Source organism: Vicugna pacos, chromosome 23 (assembly GCF_048564905.1).
Source record: "Vicugna pacos chromosome 23, VicPac4, whole genome shotgun sequence".
NCBI lineage: Eukaryota > Metazoa > Chordata > Mammalia > Artiodactyla > Camelidae > Vicugna > Vicugna pacos.
In genome coordinates, this window is record NC_133009.1 from 12,029,595 (window position 1) to 12,048,205 (window position 18,611).

An 18,611-nucleotide genomic window follows, 5' to 3' on the forward strand; every position below is an offset into this window, starting at 1 on the left:
TCTGACCCTACCCCCTTATGAACACACCTGACCTCGTTCCCCAGATGGCAAGATCAAAAATTGCTCCCAAGAATCTTGAGTGCTGAGACCTGGATTTGCAGAGACCAGAACAGGCTCACATGGCAAACCCATTGGCTGCCCCGTTACTCAAAAGCATGAAAAATTCAGGGTTAGAAGAGGAACTTGCTGACTCCTTTGTTAAGAGTCAGAGAAGCTTTTGGTGTACTTGTGAGCAGCCCAAGACGGAAGAAAACACAAACAGAAAGAGGGTGAGGAGTAGGAGGGGAAATCATTCCCATTTCAGGCTGAATGTGCTTGCAGGAAGATTGCTGAGGTGTTTCTCTTCGTTTGGAAAAAAGAAATCGATGCTTGTATCTAAACTCCATCCTAATTAGGAGACACATCAGGCAGAACCTCTAAAGATTTCAGCCCTGAAAAGAAAAAGCATCACCACATTATCACTCTGCAAAATGGAGTCATTAATACCCAGTAAAACACAGAAACTGTGAAAAAGACTGCGAGGCAGGCAGCCACCAGTATTTAGCGGGAATGAGTAACAAGCTCCAGGAGCGGTGATGGGGGTTAAACGAGTAAATCCTGCCCTAAAAAATAAAGTCACCTCATTTTCTTTCTAAATTACAAATCCAGTAGACCAGAAACAAGCACCAGGTATGAAGGTGGGGGGAGGGGCATTTAGAGAAACTTTCAGTAAGAGTCTAGGTCTTTGCAGAGAAATGAATGTAAATGAATTCAGTCACAGGTGGTAAGCTGGGAGGTGCCACAGAGCAGTGCATTTGTGCTAATGAACACAAAGGATGTCATCAGGGATTTGCTTCCGACAGAGGAAAGCTCTTCTTTTGGCCGACATGTGGGAGGCCAGCCTAGTCAGCCTGAATCCTGCATGTTGGTGCTCGATCACCAGAAAGACCAGATCAGATCCAGGGATCAAGGAGTTTCCGTCCAAACCTACTCTAGGCACAAGAACAACACAAAGCACACGTTCTAGCAGCTGTAGGCCTTCCTCGTGGATGAGGCACAAGGTGTCCTGTGATGAATGACACTGGGATTCTAGAATCCAAAGCTAGGACTGAGTCCTGAGCCCATACTTACTAGCTATGCAACCTTGAGCAAGCTGCTTAATCTCTCTTCATTCCAGCCAGCCTGTCTTCAAGTGCACATTAATTATACCGCCTACTTCCCAGTGTGTTGAGAGTATTAAAAAAGGCCAGGAGAAGAGCTTTGTAATGTATTAAGCAAGAGCAACACAAATTCATATTCTGTCTCGGCCAGCCCAGTTTCATCAATTCCAAGCAAGTTTAGCAGAAGTTGGGCTATTCAGGAAAAGGAAACAGAACTTAGTTCAGAGCCTAAAATGAACGAGATTGAAGAGAAATGTATGGCACTGATGAATGACTGGTGGACAAGGTTCATCTAAGGATTAAATAGAGATGGTTAAACCAAAGGCCTGAGTTGGATCTGGTCTGATGCAAACCTCTTCATCCCAGCACATCTCTGGACAATGATCCAACAGCTCTTTAGTTCTGCAGCCACTAACAACCCTAAGTCGTGCCCTTGGATGGCTACATCAGATCTCGGGACAGTTATGGACAGAAAAATAAAACAGGGAGCAGCAAAGAGGACAGAGAAATTGTTGTGCCCACAGGCACATGCATGCATAGAGCCAGGGCTATTACTCTTAGAATAGGACAGAGTCTTCAACAAGTCTCACTCCAACACCAGGCAAGGACCGTGCCTGGCCATCAAGCTTCAACAGCATCAAGTCCAACAATACGGTATTTACAGCAAAGGCAGACTCTTTCTCAAAAGCTACTTGACAGGACTCCTCTTCCCCAGAGGAACAATTAGTGTCTGCAGAGCATCTGGGGGTTCACAAAGTACTCCCGCACCTATCACTGTACGAGTCTCAGGAGGCCCAAGGTAGGTAGACGAGTTCTTCCCAGCTCTATCATATAGATGAAGAATCTAAAATTCAGGGAGATTTAAGTATCTTTGCCTGAGGGCTCATAACCTCAGGAGCCTTGGAAGTGGGTCCTCAAATCCAGGCCAGAAAGACCCTGGACTGTTCTCTCTTCAACCTCATGGTCACTCCCCCTGCTGGTGGGAGAAAGCAGCAGCAGCAGCCAGGAAAGCTGCCCGCCACCCTCCATCCCTGCCCTCACTCCTCAGGCCTGGCCTGGAGCCAGGCTTGCCTCAGGGAGGCAGTCATTCCAGACCAACCTGCTGGGGAAGAGCTGCAGATGTCTGTTCACAAACTGCCCTGCTCCCTTCCAGGCGTTCATGCCAGTTTGTATCACAACTCCTGAGCTGAGGCTTAACGGTATTTTCAGATGAATGTCTTTCATCCCATCTGGAGGAGACCCCAGGCAGAGGGGAAGAAGTCGGTCCCTGGCCTAGTGCCAGTGAGCCTCACTCCTCCAGGACCAGATCAGGACACAAGTTCACCTCCTCAGTCCCAGGCAATTACTGAAACCTCTGAAGGGCAATATCTCAGTTTAACTAAGTATCTGAAGCCAACACCATTTTCTATTTGCCTTTGGGAGACACTACTGAGCACAGACCAAGACTGAAGTCAAGAACATACTCTCATCGTAAGCCCCTGCCCTCTACCCCCAGTCACACTTGTCATTCCCTGATGCCTGGGACTCAACTGCAAACCAGGCTCACTGCTTTTGCAAATGCAGTGCCCTCTGCCAGGCACACTTCCTGCCTGAGGAGATGCCTATTTTTGGTGTTCTTCATCCCTTAATGTAGACCCATATTTCTAACCAGTACCATTTTCATTTTTGTCTGAAAGACTTCTATTCATATTTTTTACAGTGCTGGTAAACTGGTAGTAATTTTTTTCAGATTGTGTATGTCTTAAATGTCTTCATTTCATATTTATTTTTGAAAGACATTTTTGCTGGATATAGAACTCTAGGTTGGTAGGACTTGCTTCCTTCCTCCCTCCCGCCCTTTCACTACTTTAAAGATGATGCTCCACTATCTTCTATTTGCATCTTTTCCAGTGAGAAATCTGTTGTCTTTGTTTCGTGGTATGCAACATGTTTTTCTCTCTGGTTGCTCTTAAGATTTTCCTTTTATCACTGATTTTGAGCAATTTGATTATTCTGTGCCTTGGTGTAGGTTGTTTTCCTCCACATTTCTTGTACAGGGAGTTTCCTGGCTTCTTGGCTCTGTGAATTCATAGTTTTCATCTGAAGTTTGGAAATTTTTCAGCCATTATTTCTTCAAATACTGCTTCTGTCCCCTCCTCTGTTTCAAGGACTCCAGTTATGTGTACATTAGCCCCCTGAAGTCGTGCCATAGCTCACGGATGCTCTGCTCACTTTTTAAAGTTCTGAGTTTCACTTTGGATACTTTCATTGCCATGCCTTAAAGTTCATCAATCTTCTCTTCTGCAGCGTCTAGCATCTTCTTCTGCCATTAATCCTATCCAGTGCATTTTTTTTAACCTCAGACATTGTATTTCTCAACTAGAAGCTTGATATGGATCAAAAACAAAAAAACAAAACAAAACAAAAAAACAAAAAACCCTTCCAAGTCTCTAACTTTTGTAACTTACAGACTATAGTTAGAATAACTAATGTAATGTCTTTGTCTACCAATTCTAACATCTGTATCAGTTCTGGGTCAGTTTCGATTAATTGATTTTTTGCCTCATGATGCATTGTATCTTCTTCCTTCTTTGTGTAACTGGTAGTTTTATATTGAATGTCAGAGTTCTGTGAAGTTGAGGTTTGGGGGCACTGGATATTTCTGTATTCCTATACATATTCTTGAGATTTGTTCTGAGACACAAATTAGTTACATAGAAATAGTTTGATCCTTACAAGTCCTGCTTTTGAGATGCGCTAGGTTGGACCAGAGCAGTGTTTAGTCTAAAGCTAATTACTCCCCACTACTGAGGAAAGACCCCCCTGAGAATTCAACCCAATGCCTAGGAATTCAGTCTTGCTGGTGGGAATAGTCCCTGTTCTCAGCCCGTGTGAGCTCCAAGCACTATCTTCTTTGTCCTTTCGGGTAGTCCTTTCCCTAGTCTTGAGTAGTTTCATCATTCTCATCCACTAATGAATGGCCTACTGAAGACTCATGGGAGGCACTTTGCGCATCTCCAGAGTTCTCTCTCTGTGCAGCCCTCTCCTGTTTGATACTCTGTTCTTGGCCTGCCCCAGACTCTCAGCTCACCTCCTCAGGCTCTGCCTCTACCTGAGCTTCCCCTTCCTGCTGCCACAGCCTGGAAATTCTCCCAAGGCAGTAAGCTGGGAGAACCACAGGGTTAACCACATTTATTTCCTGTCCAGGATCCTCTCAAGGATCACTGGCCTTCATTGCTTGATGTCTAGTATCTTGCAAAGTACTGTTTCTTACGGTTTTTTGTTTTGTTTTGTTTTTTCGCTTTATTTTGTTTCCAGGAAAGAGGGTAGATCCAGCCTTGTTACTCAATCTTGGCCCAATCAACCACACCGTATTTTTGTTTGTTTGCTTTACTGAAGTCAAGTCAGTTTACAGTGTTGTGTCAACTTCTGGTGTACAGCATAAAGTTTCAGTCATACACATACATACCTATATTCATTTTCATGTTCTTTTTCATTATAGGTTACTACAAGATATTGAATATAGCTCCTTGTGCTAGACAGTAGAAACTTGTTGTTTATCTATTTCATATCTAGTAGTGAGTATCTGTAACACTGGGTTTATCTATCATCCCTCTGGAGTCTGAGCTCCTTCATGATAAGGTCTGTGCTTTATTCATCCTCATATCTTCACACATGCCTGGCACAGTAACTGGTAAAGGTTAGTTCAGTGTCATAGATGTATGCTGCCTGCTGTCACTGCTTCAACCACAACAAGGAGTGGCAGGGTGATCCACAGGACACTTACAGCATCTCAGGGTTGAAACGGACTACACAGGACCTCTGTGTTACCTCTTTATGAAACATGAAGTCCTCTAATAATACATCCCTAACAAGGCATTAGAAGCTGATACTGTGTTTAGGTGGGGAAGGAAGAAGATGAGAGATGAGGGACCATATCTCAGCTGCATGCAGGAAGCAGTAGAAGGCCTTTCAAGCTCATAATTATCTCACCACACACCCACTACCAACAGAAGTCTGGAGTCAAAGACATCAGGACCACCAAACATAGGAAAGGAAAAAAAGTTGAGAGTAGAAGACAGGGTAGTAATGGTATCAGAGAAGAGAAACAGCCCAAATCAAAGAAACAGGCTCTTTAGAGGAGGCTGCTGAAAGGGGAGAAGGGCAGGGGCTCCTTATTTCCTGGTTCATATTCCTCCTTGGTTCTCATGTTGTTCTAACTTAGCAGTACCATCTCTTGCCCTTCATTTTCCCAACAGAGCCAAATCACATGCAGGCTTAGGCACACACACACACACACACACCCCCCAAACCACATCGTGCAGCTGAGATTAACATAGATCACCAGACAGGCAATCCTACTGTAGTACTGCAGACAGCCAGCAGAGATCCTGGGTGACGCAGGATGTCAACAGCTGGTACTGGTACTGCTTATCACGAGCAGCGTGTGTGAGAAGAAACTTAATGTGAGCATTTATACCAAGAATCTCAGTGAATCCTCCCCATTCCTGGACCTTAGTTCAGATAGGACTGTGCTCCCTCATTTTACATACAGAAATTAAAGTCCAAAATGATTAAATGACAAAGTCTAGAACTAGTTTCCCCAGTCCTGAATTCTAAGATCTTGGCCTCAACTACTCCAGGTAACTGACGGAGTTGATGTCATCAATGTATGAGATCTTTTTAAAATGTTACCAAACAAACCGCTGCCACCAAAAACGGAAGCCTTTAAAAGACAAACAAAACCAGAAGCCCTAGAGCAAGCCTAACCAGTAACCAGGCTGCAGGCAGCTGCCTTCAAAGCCCTGAGCTACGACAGACGTGAGCTCACAGCCTGCCCCCTCAAAAAGACTGAAGGTTTTTTCTCCTTTCATTTTTCTGTCTCCACTTTAGACAGACTGGCTGAGAAGCAGAATTTGGCCAGTGAACAGATAGAATAAGAAAGAATAGGGTCCTGGACCCCAGAACCTCAGTTAAATCTCTGAGGAACTGAGTTTATCTGACCTATCAATCAAGGATCTATGGCTAAAATTGAATGCCTTTTCCAGAAAGCTTCGTTGAACCTGCCTAGCAACCTGCTAGGGAAACATTCTGGGTTCCTGTGTCCAGCATCCCAGGGTCAAGTCCAGCTTTCTCTAGGAGAATTCATGCTGATACACAAAGAAAGAAGATAAGAAGGAAGAATGGCAGGGGATGATTAAGCAGCGAAGTAGGGAGGAGGGAAGAACAGGAACAGAAGACGAAAAGAAGGAAAAAGAAAAAGGAAGAAGCCAGGCTTTGCTTTCCTATTCCTATCACTCCATGGAGGGGTTGTGGATAACAGCACAGTAATAAAATCCCATCTTCTCCTGGGTTCTTCCATCAAACAAACAGGAGTAGCATAGGATCCCCCTGAGAGCATGTCCCTGAAGCATTTCCTTTTTAAAAAAAAAGTAAGTTTAATTAGGTCCCATTCGTTTCTTTATTTGATTCTGGTTTTTTTTGGTGGGGTGCTGGGGTGGGGAAATAATCAGGTTTATTTAGTTAGTTAGTTTTAATGAAGGTACTGGGGATTGAAACCAGGACCTTGTGCATGTTAAGCACGAGCTCTACCACTGAGCCATACCCTCCCCTGAAGCATTTCTAAACAAGCATTTTTGGTTTTGGCGAGCAAACCCTTGCCCATAACCAGTCCACATCTTTCAATGCAATGGTCTTCTTCAGGAAGAACCTTCCATGGCCCTGGGGTTTGTACTATCACCATCGGATCGAAATGAGCTCTGGCTGAGCCAGAACCACAGGGACTAACACCCAGATGACTCAAAGGCAACTTGACCACAGTGATGGAGAGGACAGAGGGGGTTGGTGTCCAAGCCAGCAAAGGGCCATTATGAGCAAAATGCCAACCAAGTTGTGCTTCCTTCAGTAGAAAAGAGAAGTGGAAATCCTCTACTCTGGGAAGAGGAGATGAAGCTACACGAACTGAACACGAAATTGGGCAGGAAAGAAGATCATGGAATGTCTGGCTAAAAATCTTTTAAACCCAAGATAAATAATTACCCATTCTGGCCGAGCTGCTAATATCACATCAGGAGGCAAGAGCTTAGAAGGGATCCACTTTAGGGACTATCTCCATCTCACTCTGTGGTACCCTGCATGGGTGGCCAAGGAGATCACTGTTCTCTCCCAGACATGTGATGATGACACCCCAGTCCCCTATCTGGGGCTCCTGCAGGCTCCGGTGGAGTGGGAAGTCAAACAAGAGCCCTGCCATGATTTTCTGAGACAAGATTGTTTACTGAGATATCTGGACTCTGCATTGCTTTTGCTATGGTTCCTCTTCCTTGCTTCAAGGAGGTGCAGGCCCTGCGTGCACACCTGCCTTTGCAGGTATGTGGGGGGAGGGGGCAGTGTACTCAGAAGTGCAAAAAGCAAAACCTGCCTTCAAACACCTCTTCCTGGGCTTTTGCTTCTGCCATCCTGAGGACTTTTAGGAGGTCATGTTACAGAAGCCAAGAGTGAACAGCAAAGAAAGCCAAGGCAGCAAGACCAGAAGGGGACACAAGTTTGCAGGCCCTAAGAAGAAAGGGTTTCTTCACAGGGCTGGGGCCATGGGGAGGCCGGTGGGAGTGGCTGCACAGTGACTGGACAGGCCTGCCTTTCAGATGCCTCTTCCAGTGACATGTGGCTTAGTCTAATGCCTTTCTAAATAACTCTAAGCCCCTACATTCTTTTTTTTTTTCTCTCTGTGAATTTCATTATTTTGAAAAATACTCAAAACGTGTCCACTATTGGCAAAGGCTTGGAAATCTCCTTTGTTAACCAGATGTGTTTGTAGCAGCCGTCTCTTGTCCATAGATCTCACCCACCTGCTGACTGTCACTTGTTGCTAACACCACTTTCTCAGTACGACAATATTTCCTTGTACAAATGCAATGTGTCACCCACTAAACTGTTCATCTGGCAAGGGCAGAAAATGCACCCTCTACTTCTTTTACATATTGTAATAAATATTCATAAACCTCAGCCCCATGGACGGTACAGGAACATTAAGAGGCACGGTTCTGTCTCCTGTGTCTTACCATCTTGAGAAACTTGTTAAGAAACACAGCCTGCAGGTGATTGGTAGATGCTGATAGTATTGACTTGAGGCACCACAGGGGTTTGGAGGAAGGGGATCTGGTGATGCTCAGGGAGTCAGCTGGCAGAACGCAGTGGGTATGGTACCCACTGTAAGCCAGGCACTGTGCCAGGTGTGTGGTGTTGATCTCACTTAGAACTACAAGATCCGAGGAGAGCCCTGGCAAGCCCCTTAAATAGGTGAGGCATTTTCCATACCTCATGGAAAATAAACCTAGAATGTGTAGCCAGGTCTGGATGACTCCAGAATTCATGTTCTTTCTCCTATACCCTGTGGTCATAACCAGGAGAGACTCCTGGAGCTGACACTCAGGAGGTGGTGATTAGAGCCTGGACTTGGGTGCAGACATAAAGACAAGGGTGCCAGAAAACTCTTCAGAGAGCTTGCTACATGACCGGATGCCAGAGGAGGAGAAAGACTGACTTGAAGAGGTTCAGGCTTTGAGTTTCATGCAGCGCCTTCCATGGCTTAGCTCACAATGGTTTTCAATCAGCCTCATCGATTTCCTCGCTCAGATTAGCCCCAAATATCTGACTAGGATCCTAATTTTGAGAACCCAGTACCTAGAAGAGCAATTCTTAAAATGTGACCAGGAACCCCTGAGAGTCCCTGAGACCCTTTCATAGGGTCCTTAGGTTCAAAATTATTTTCAGAGTAATACTAAGACATGACTTTCCTTTTCCACCCTCGCTCTCTCACAAGGGTACAGTGGGTGGAGTTTCCCGAGGCTGCATGCTGTGCGACAGAGCACTGGACTGAACGCAGAGGCAGAGCGCAGATCCAGCTGTCATCTGTTAAGGCAAGATTAGCGAGATTGGCAAAGAAGTAAAACAATGCTGCTCTTGACACTACATATCTTCATTTTGGAAAATACAGCTACAGGCAACACTCAGAGGGTTTGCTATTCTTATTTTTAAATGAATTTTAAAAAATATTTTTAATTTCTCAGTTTTAATTTCTAAAACAATAAGTATTAATAGCTATAACACATACAAACAAAAGCTCTTTGGGGTTCGGGACAATTTTCAAGATTATACAGGATTCTTGAGACCACAAAGTTTGAGAACCACTGATCTAAAAGAAGAGTGGTAAAGATAAACTCAAAATGTATTTCTGTTTACCACCCACTGGTGGACCAGGCATTGTACTAGGATGTTTATAGTTGTAACCTCCTTTGATCTTTGCAACAACACTTTAAGGTAGGAAACTTGTCCCCATTTTGCAGGTGAGGAAAACAAGACACAGAGAGGTTAAGCAGCTTGCCCCAGGTCACACAGGTATTAGGTGAGCAGTACAGGATTCAAGCCCACATCTGTCAAATGCTAAGGCCCAGGCTGTTAACCACTATCATATTCTTAAAAAAAAAATCAATACTGCAAAGGCATACATGTTAAAAATGGATTTTTTAAAATAAAACCAAGCCCATCATGGTAGAAGCAGAGAAGCCCCCCCACAGGAAGGAGGAAACTTTGGGATAAAGGCGTAGGAAATGAATGTATATATTTTTTAACCTTTAACCCTAAACACCTTTTTCTTAACCTTTAACCCTAAACACCTGTTTCCTGCCAGGCACTGTCCTGTGCCCCAAGAATTCAGCAATAAGCTAGACAGATTATTTTTTCCCCTCTCCTTTAAGGCGCTTACAGAGGAGAGGACAGACCTTTAACGGATAATTACACAAATATAAAGCAGTTCAAAAATACAGTGATGTCTGAATGGGAATTGAACTTGCTTGGAAAAGCCCCCATCAGTGTCCCAACAGAGCTGAGACGACAAGCACACATCTGGCATAAGTCACATCTCTGCTCCAGTCAGATCCTAGCTGGATGTCATGTCAAAGTTCCTTAGATTCTTCCTTCATCTTCCAGCCACAGACATCCCTGGACGATGGACTCTAGATAAGCCAAGATGACTGTTTCACTTGAAAGGACAATTATGTTTTGTGAGGCCTGGTGGGCTGGGGAAGGCTGTGGGAGGTGTGAAGCGCTTGAGTATGTTTGGTCTGTGTCGAGAATTTCTGCAACAAGACTCTGGGTGGAAGCAGAAATAATAACTAGGCGGGTGGGTGGTACTGAGGGGGGTGGATGCACTTGGTGTGCAAACACTGGGCCAAGATCACAGGGGAGCAGGGAGAGGCTGAGAATGGCTCACACAAACTGCCTCTCCACGGAGCTAAGAGAAGGGCCGTGGTCACCGTCACAGACCTTAATTAAAGGAACAACAGAGCTCCCTCACTGATGGGCATTTTTTTTTTCTTTTTAACCACAGATGGTCCTTTGTTCTCCATTATTCCCATCCTCCTCCTCTACCTAGTTGGCGAGAAAGAGGCCAGCCTCAGGACTGTATAGTCATACGCAGCTCATACTACCTGCATCCAAATAGAACACACACACCCCTCCACGGCCTTCAGGAGGGCAGCTGCGTGTAACAGCACGCACGCTATTAAAATCCTGATCGAACTGCGGAGACAAATGCCGGCGGCTCCCAGATTTGTATCTCTGGGCCAAACCTCTCTCCTTAGCCCCCCGCCCCTTACGTCAGCTCTCGACTTAGACCTCGTGGTTAGCTCAGACTCAATGTATCTGAACCCAAACTCTAGATCTACCCCTCAACAACACTCCCACCACCCCCTTCCACACCTGGTCCACCTCCATCAACCCAGCCACCCGCTGGCCCCAACCCCCTAACCCTCCCACAGCCAATCCATCTCCTACTCCTATTGGCTGCACCTCTGAAGTCCATCCAGGATCCTCCCACCCCTCTCCACCTCCACAGCCATCATCAGAGCCCGCCTCAGCTCTCGCCTGGACAACCACCCTCCCCTCCTTACAGGGCTCCACACCCAGTCCACCTGCAGCCCCTAGTTCATCCTCCACATGGCAGAGAGGAGGTGGGTCAGATGACCAGGTGTAGGATGGCTGGAAGAGGGAAAAGCAAGAAGCAGGGGGATCAAATGGGGAGGCTCTTGTGGAGGAAGCGTGATGGGGCCAGGAGTGGGGTGGGTAATGAAAACCAATGGAGTAGGCAGACCCTGAATTCTTGTGGAGGTGACCCTCTAGGCTCTCCAGGGAGCAGGTGACACAGAAAGAGAGGGGAAAGGCCAGGGGCTGAGGTTGGGGCTTGGTAGCTGCAAGTATGGTAGTGGTTTTAAGAGAGGTAAGAAAGCCAGGAGGGAGAGTGGCTTTAGAGGTTCGTGTCCCCCTGCTGACCCTGCGATGGTGGAGAACAGTCTCTCACAGCACCTGCCGCCCCATGTATGTGCTTTGTGTGAAGGGATAACAGCCACGTGCGGCCAGGACCACATCTCCTGTGACGTGGAATCCCTGACCTCTGAATGCCACTGCTTATTTTCAAAATTAGAAAATAGAAAGAGGCCTTTCCCTGCCTCTTCTACACAGCTTCATACATCGGATCATTCTGCCCAGGTCCCCTGGCCCCACTTGTCCTACAAACTGGCAACCCTTGGGTGTGAGCTACCCATATTTTCCAGTTATTTTGTTTGAATATGTCTGCTAAGTGCAGAGCTGACTGGCGCTCTCTGGAGCTGCTCTAAAGTTCATAAAAACCCACACTCCTGGGCTCTCTGTGTGCCTGGAGCCGACTGGCACCTTAATGCCCACTCCCCTCGGCAAGGACCCTTCACATACCTGCACTTCTGCAAAATAAAACCATCTTCCCTTCATGTGTGTTCACCCTAACAAAACTAACCACCCCGGGAAGTAGCCCGGCGCACAGCAGCCTACATCCTGCCCACATCGCTCATAAATCCCACTACTCACAGTAGCCCTGACAAGTCTTAGCTCACTGACAACCAGTCAGGTACCTGTGCACAACTCGATCACGCAGCCCCCTACTCCTTGCGTTCACAGCCCCTTCCCACCTAATAAAAGACCTCACACGCTCACCCTCAGTGCTCACACAGGCACCTCTCACCTGTGTGGCCCGCTGTTGCTATAGCAGCGAATCTATTAAACTTTCCACTAAGCCCACTCAGTAAGGTCTTCCCTAGCAGGCAGAAGCCCTGACACTTCCCTTCTGGATGCTTACGGTCCGTGGTACATCTCTGTGGGCCAGATGGACACAGAAGTGCCCATGCCCATATCTAAATTATACAGAGCCTTCTTCAACACCCGCATCAAATGCTGCAGGGTGCACGACTCACTTCCTGCTTCCCCGGTAATGAGAATGCCAAACCTCTGAGGAGCTCTGTACCATTAACACGGTGTCCTCACAGACCAACTCTCATAATCACAGAAGGCATTTCTTCCTGAAAGTCATTTCTCATTTCTAAACACTTGTAGTCCTTTCTCTAGAAAACTTTTTGCAGCATTTACCATGCCCACTTGGATTGAGAGTTATATGTTGAACCCACAGGTTATCAGCATCTTGCCTGCAGCCTCTGAGAGGGATTCCTCGCCAGGATCCACCCCGTCCCTCACCCCACAGCCTGGCCCAACCCCCCACGCACAGGTGGTCCACAAAGGAATGAGGAAAGCACCATTCACACAGACAGCTCTCCCTGTGGATTTTACAACCTGAGTCATGTTCAGAAGCTTGGAAACAATGCCACCAGATAAACACACAGTGATACTATGATGCAAAATAAGCCTAGTAAAGAGGAGCACATCACAGGGCAGTTACTCCAGGTCCCTGGGCCGCCCGTTATCATGCCCATGGGGTGGGTGCAGAGAGGAGGCGGCAGAGTCCTCCAGGGCCAGGGTCCCCTCCTTCCACCCCAGTCCACGGAGAGAAGGGCACTAATCTGACTTCCAATGCATTGGGATGGAACCAACTCCAAGACAAACATCAATAAGGACCTGCAAAGAAGAGACATGGAGGAAGGCAGAGAGCAGACTGTTTGAGGCAGTCTGAGGGCCAAAGAGCTCCAGTGGGCCTTCGGGAGATGCTGCTGCCCGCATCTGGGAGTTCACCCCTCTGCTCTGGCCAGGCTGCTGCAGCCGGGCCTCAGCCAAAGCCAGAGAACTCGATTTAACCGGTCCTTCCCTCTGGATTCCTGGGCCTCAAAGGGCTACAAAGTCCTGTCACTGCAGCTGCTGAGATTAGCAGGAGCAGGATGTGAATGAAGAATGTTGCCTGCCATCCCAGTGAACAAGGAGGTTACAGCCATCAGGCCACGACAGCCACCCCGCTGAAGGTGCACCCCACGGGGACTCAGGAGGGGAAAGCACAGGACACTGGCCCTAGAAGCTAAGGTGCACGTCAAAGGAATGACTCCAATGAGCCCGGACTCCCGGGTCTTCCCACACCTAGAACAGCGCTAAGTTCCTTAACCTGAGATGTCTGGTTTTCTTTAATTAACAGTCATGCTTTGATACTCTTACTACCTAGAGGTTGCAAAAACTTCTATACATCCTGGCTCCTCCCTTACCTCTTCGGAGCAGTCCCTCAGAGCTGTCCTGAAAGGCTGGCTCCCAGGCTTGAAGTTCTTGGAAAGCCTGCCTCATAAAACATAATTCTCACCTTTTAGGTTGTGATTTTTTTTTTTTAAGTAGACAAGGTCGACACACAGATCCCCCACCATCATCCCCGTCTCCTCACACTAGAAGAGATAATCCCCTTAAAGTGGATCTAGCCCTCTCTCTGCCTGGCGACTTCAGGGCTGGAGTGGGACAGGGTGGCGGGGCACACGAGGAGTTTCCGCAAGAATGCGGCCCCTGTGCTCCTCTCCACATCCGCAGCAGCAGCCCCTGTGTCCAATGATAAGGAGCCCAGGAAGGAGTGAAGGAGAAATAACACAATGGCCGTGCTCAGGCCGACTAACCCTTGGCCTTATACTTACTGTTTGCTTTCAGAGAGGTCAGCAAACCTGACCGGACGCTGCTCCCAGCCCAGACCCACGGTCAGAGTCCGAGCTGCTGGCTTCCCTGTTTGCTTTAGCTTACCCTGGTAACTGAAATTTACAACCATGTTTGGATTTTGAGTCATTCCCCCAGGAAGGGAGTCACAAGACGATAGACAACCTCAGGAGAATGACCAGACCCTCCAAAGTTCCTCCTGATGCCTGATGAGTCTGATCAGATACAGAAGGTCATGGGCTGTTAACCCTCCAGACCACCGGACAGCCCCATGACACCAGACGAACACGCCAAGATTTCAGAGGAAGCTTTACCAGAGACTTTTGTTAATAAGTATCCCCTTTTACACCCCAATTTATTCACTATATAATCACTAAGCCCTAACCCTAAGACAGGCTCACAGCTTTGAAGGCATTAGGCTGTTGTCTGGCCCCTTTGCCTGGCAAAGCAACAAAGCTGCCTCTTCTCTTCTAAGTTCCAAGACCTTGGCTCTGAGTTATCCGGCTCCTCAGGGATGGGGCCAATCTTTCGGGAACAGGAGGGGTCCTCTCCCCGAGGCGGTTTCTCCCACGACTAACCAAGGGTCGGGCCTGCCCGCAGACAGGCTGCTTTCAGAGGCAGGGATCTGGACTCTTCTAGGAGAGGCCCCCAGGGGAGAGGCTTTGATCCCTGCAGCGTCTTTCAGTTCACAGCCAGCTGCCCCGGCACCACATTCAGCTTTGAGCAAAGCTTGGGGCCCAAAACCTAGCAGGGGGGAGTGAACCCTTCCTTCACAACTCAGTGAAGCTGCCGGGAAACACTTCTGCAGCTGAGGAAATGGTCCGGCCTTATTTACAAAGAGGAGAATGAAAGACAGCAGAGAAAGACAGGCAAAAGGCCAGAAGGAAGGAATTCAACGCTTGGGGACAGGAGCAGGTTATGAGGGTGGTCATTTCCACAGACAGGAGTGGGGAGGAGGACGGGGGGTGAGGTGGGTGAGGAAGATAAGTGGGGGTTAGATCAGTGGGCCTGCAGCCTAGCAGCAAAGTCCTAGGGCCCCAAATAAGAAAAACAAAGGATTAAAAAAAAAAAAAGGGTAGTGATTTCAGCAGTACAAACATCTAGGCACTTAGACCTCCCAAACTCAGGCATTTGAAGGACAGAAGGGAGCCTTCCCTCTTCCGAATACCACCACCTCTCAGCCAGCACTGAGGGCTGGCCTTCCTAAGGGTGCTGGGCACCGTCCAAGGAATACACATGGGTGGCCCAGCGGGGCAGGGAGCCCTGGAGAAACCATGATGAACAGACCCTGAGGAAACATCAACCATGAGCACATGAGGCACTACAGAAAACAGTATGGAGATTCCTTAAAGAACTAAAACTAGAGTTACCGTATGATCCAGCAATCCCACTCCTGGGCTTATGTCTGGAGAAGACTCTAATTGAAAAGATACATGCACCCCAATGTTTATAGCAGCACTATTTACAAAAGCCAAGATATGGAAGCAATCTAAATGTCCATCAACGATGAATGTATAAAGAAAATGTGTATATACACAATGGAATACTACTTAGCCATAAAAAAGAAGGAAATAATGCCATATGCAGCAACATGGATGGATCTGGAGATTATCATACTAAGTGAAGTAAGTCAGAAAGAGAAAAAAAAAACACCGTTTGATGTCACTTAAATGCGGAATCTAAAACATGACATAAATGAACTTATTTACAAAACAGAAAGACTGACATAGAAGACAAACTTATAGTCACCAAAGGGGAAACAGGTTAGGGGAGGGCTACATTAGGAGTTTAGGATCAGTAGATACAAACTACTATAAAGAAAACAGATAAACAACAAGATCCTACTGTATAGCACAGGGAACTATTCTCAATATCCTGTAATAAGCCATAATGGAAAAGAATATGAAAAAGAATATGAGGGAGGGTATAGCACAAGCCCTAGAGTGCGTGCTTAGCATGCATGAAGTCCAGGTTCAATCCCCAGTACCTCCTCTAAAAAATAAAAATAAAAAAATAAACCTAATTACCTTCCCCCCTACAAAAAAAAAAAGAGATGAAAAAGAACATGTATACTTGTATAACTGAATCACTGTGCTGTATACCAGAAAAAACACAATATTATAAATCAACTATACTTCAATTTAAAAAAAATTAACCAAGAGTACACGAACCAGTGAGGGGAGAGTGGAGGGCAGAGAGGGCCAGCACCCCACCCACATGCCCTACCCCAGGAGTGGACAAGATCGACATGCGGTGCTGGGCTGGGGAGTGAGACTTGGAATCTGATCAACTGTTCCTTTGGTAAAATAATCCCATAAAGACAGAGCGTTTTTTCAGTTTTGCCCCAGAGGAGTTTAAGCAGAGGATACTGCAGGAAAAAGCAAATGAAAATGCTGCTGTGCTGTTGACCACTGTGTCTCTCCACCCTGGTAACCCCCAGGCCCTGGCACACAGTGGTGTGGGTGGGGATGGGTGGGAGGCCGAGAGGGAAGACTTGGCTTCGGGAGCCGCGCTCAACCATCATTGCTGGGCCAGCCAGCTGCTCGCCATTGTCGCTGCCCAGCCGCCCACAGACCCTCCATATGGCTGGAAGTGGTGCTTTTGGGCATTGTTATAATCTCGCATCTACCTGCCTGGTTGGGAGGGAAGCCCAGGGAAAGAAGCAGTGCAGTGGCACACTCTGTCCCCAGCCCCAGGCAGGGACATTGCCAAGAGCTGTCCAGCTACTTTCTTAATATTTTTGGAAATCCTCCATCTCTCTCCATCCTCACTGCCACAGCCTTAGCTCAAAGAGTCAACATTTCTCCACTAAAATAATACAGAGACATCTTACTGTTTCTGCCTTTGGTCTTGTTCCCCTCCAATTCATTCTCCCACGTTAAAAGTCCCTGCTGAGAATTTGTGGATAGCTCCTCCTGCCCTCAGCCCAAAGTGCAAGCTCTTTAGCACTTACGGCTATTTAAAATTAACCCCTACTTTCCGCTGGAGCCTTGATGCTTGCTAGTTGCTCTCTTCCCCCCTCCATTTCAGCTGGGTGAATTCATTTCATTCTCTTCAAATGCACCCTCTTCTTTGGACTGCCTCCACGCCCTCCCATCTCTCTCTCTCTCTCTTTTTTTTTTTTCCAGCTGACTAAATCTCATCAGCCTTCAGGTTACAGTAAACATCCATTGTTCCTTGACCCCTAAGACTGGTATAAGTAATCTCTTACCTATGTCCTCCCTTAGAACTCCGTATTTAAGTACAATCATAGGACTTCTCACCTGCACTGAAATTGTCTGTGTACTTGTCTGTCCCCGTTTACTGTCACCTCCTTGCAACTGTACGTATTGTTTTATTTATTCTCAGCTTCTAGCTGCTCAATCTTTTGACTGAACAATCAAATGAATAAAATATTCTCATCAATCACAGGCAGTACATCGGCAGTCTCTCTGAGAGGATCGGGAAGGGCTGATGGCACCGTGGGACAATGTCAAGCCTTTGGAAGCACAATTAGGCAAAAGGATTTGTCTCTACTTGAATAGCTCAGCAACATCCCCACCACCAACTCCAAGCATGGATGGGAGACACAGCATATATTTCATTACATCAGCAAATAGGAAAATGTGTCATTGATATGTAAGCTGAGTGCAAAGAAAGGTCTATTTGATACCTGGAAACACGTCTGATGCACCTTGCATACAGTAGGCATTCAATACCAGTTTAGAAAAAATGGAATGCCGTAGTCAAGAGATTAAGCCCCTATCTACCTCCTGCTTAGAATAACACACACAAGTCAACCCTTGAGGTTTTCCCCACTAAAGTCCTTTCTGGAAAGTTCTGGACCAAATTTACAGAGTCCATCTCAAATTTACCCAAATGTCTGTCTTTCTCAGGAAGGGAGAGATGGAGGTTACTTTTCCTGTCTCTAGGTGGTGGATCACAGAGGCACAAAAAAGCAGAACTGCTCCCTAGGGGTAAGACATGGAAGGGGGTCCACCGCAAACACCTGTCTCTCCTCGTCTCCACCCCTAAGAGGGAGGCAGCAGGGCCAAGGACCCAGCCTCTGGCGACAGTGAGCTGCAGTCGGCATGGAAAGGCCAATGGCACTTCAGCTGTTCTCTTGTTCTGGGAACCCTTTATGCACCTGAAAATGTGCACCTCTAAGCCCACCTCATGGCCTCTGAGGAACTGTGGAATGCTAGCAGCAGAGGCAAAGCAATGCCAAGCACTTTTCTCACTAGTATGCATAATTAAGGTCATTAAGTTATGAGCGTGAGAACGTTCGACTGGAGGTTATTAAAATCATGAGATAAATGCTTTGCAAGAAGCCTGATTAAAGGGGGAAAGCAGCAGCCGAGTAAGCCCTGCAGCGCGGTGACCTCACAGCAGCCTCCACGCAGCACAGGAGAGCATCCTTCTTAGGCTCTCTCTCTGCTGGTCCCACGAGCATCTTGCCAGGCCTCTCCTCTCCCCATTCTCACCACTCAGGGCCTCCATCTCTAGTGGACTCACAGCTGGGGAGGGAGGGAGGGTTGACCAACGGTGGAAGATATGGAGAAATTCTCTTTGGGGCAC

The 18,611-nt window shown here is 47.0% G+C and overlaps 1 protein-coding gene and 1 non-coding gene across 2 annotated transcripts in view; both read right to left on the minus strand.

The window, feature by feature from the left end:
• Nucleotides 1-18,611, minus strand: part of KCNH1 (potassium voltage-gated channel subfamily H member 1) — a 329,150-nt gene that overhangs the window by 158,390 nt on the left and 152,149 nt on the right. The gene's annotated exons all lie outside the window — the stretch shown is intronic.
• TRNAV-AAC (transfer RNA valine (anticodon AAC)) lies at nt 6,656-6,727 on the minus strand. The gene has a single exon. It is a non-coding gene; the product is annotated as a tRNA-Val (tRNA).